The sequence below is a fragment of the Atta colombica genome, unplaced genomic scaffold (assembly GCF_001594045.1).
Source record: "Atta colombica isolate Treedump-2 unplaced genomic scaffold, Acol1.0 scaffold89, whole genome shotgun sequence".
Taxonomy (NCBI): domain Eukaryota; kingdom Metazoa; phylum Arthropoda; class Insecta; order Hymenoptera; family Formicidae; genus Atta; species Atta colombica.
This window is the reverse complement of record NW_017259582.1, coordinates 312517-314413: the sequence shown is the minus strand read 5'-3', so window position 1 is coordinate 314413 and position 1897 is coordinate 312517.

The following is a 1897-nucleotide window of genomic DNA, read 5'->3' as shown; positions in this document are numbered from 1 at the left end:
ACGGATCTTAATGCTACTTGAACAAATGTCATATATGTGTTATATAAGTTATATTTTCATAACGCGTCTTAAAACCAAATGTTCCCTCCTAACTTGTCTTAATTAAGATTTGCAATCATTCGCAATCATATGCAAACTTGATGAATATTTTTTGTGGAATTCTTCAATGTAATTTAATGTAATTTTTCAGAATTTCTATATAAATTTCGAAATTTTTTTTAGAAATTTTGTATACATTATAATCTTTTTTAGAAAATTTCTCAGATTTTTTTATGTATCTAAATTGCAATACTTCAAAAATGCTAAGAAAATCTACATTTTTTCTAGAATTCTTTACATACAATTTTGAAATATTTTAAAATTTCTAAGATTTCTCAAATTTTCAAAAAACTTACAAAATCTAAAGAGAAGTTAAAGTTTTTTTTAGAAATTTTTATAAATTTAAAAAATAAAAAATTCTTAAAAATATTATGAGATATTATAAGAATTTCAGGAAAATTTTTACAATTTTTTAAATTGTCTGATTAAATCATTAAGAAAACTGATTAGATATATGTATACATGTATATTCAAGAGACACAGTATAGTGTTTCGAGCTAAAAACAAGTGTAGCAATGTCCAAGCGCGAGACCAGTCGTGTATACACATATATATAACAGCATGCTTTAATTATTTGGAAATCAGTTTGAAAATAAGAGTGGAATGAGAGAAGTTCGTGCTAGCGAAGCGATTGAATCGATTGTCAGAGAGACGAGAGAAGGAAGAATAAACAAGAAAATAAGGCAATATGAATTGCTGACATTTCCGCTTTATCGTAAAACAATTTTGTCACAAAAGTTCATTGCTCCAATAAAGGGGTTTCTTGAAAGGTCAACCTTTTCTTTAAATAATTCCCTTCCATCACCTATAAATAATCTACGATCGAGTTAAGGAGTTATGGAAGAGAATCAACCTCCGACGTGTACTACATGGGCTGAAATCCCGGGATTTTTAATGCAAGCGTTTTTTGGGCAAAGTTATATTTATTCCTCAATATAGTTGCCTTCGAGAGCGATATACTTAGTATAGCGATTTTCCAACATTTCGATACCCTTTCTGTAGTACGAAACGTCCAAGCCTTCGAAATACGCCTCGGTTTTCATGATGACTTCCTCATTCGATGTGAATCTCTTTCCCTGGAGCCACCACTTGAGATTTGGGAACAGATAATAATCGCTGGAGGCCAAGTCTGGAGAATACGGTGGATGAGCAACCAATTCGAATCGTAATTGGTCCAATTTGGCCATCGCTTTCAAGGACGTGTGTGACGGTGCGTTATCGTGATGGTACAGAACGAAGACGAAAGCGCTACTTAAACGACTGTAGCTTGTAAACGAATGAACGAAATGTCATGAAACTTCATACATAAACTAGTGACAAATGAACCTCTCGAAATGAATCATGTTCATTTTCTAGTGGCGCCACGTATTGAAAAATCCCGGGACTTTTCAGCCCATGTAATATATGAAACAGTAATAAAAATTTACAGCTGACAGGTCAATGATATTCGCCAGAAGAATACAATATGAATTTGAAACAAAAGTTTATTCTTAATTAATTGATTACTAATAACATTAAACACTAGTATATCGATTGGTCATTTATCCCGCATCATTAAAGTATGAAACTGTAAATAATACATTGTAAATAAATGACATCATTAATTGTCAAAAAAATAGTGATATCATTATTAAATTCTTAGGCGATCCGATTCAATGCTTAAAAATCATTTCATCCTTGTTTATTAAATGTCAAACAAAGATAAATAACATAATGAGCATTGTGAACATGACCAATAATCTTAAATAGGTTATGACATAAAAATTCAAACTATATTCAATGTCAAAATAATGATAGC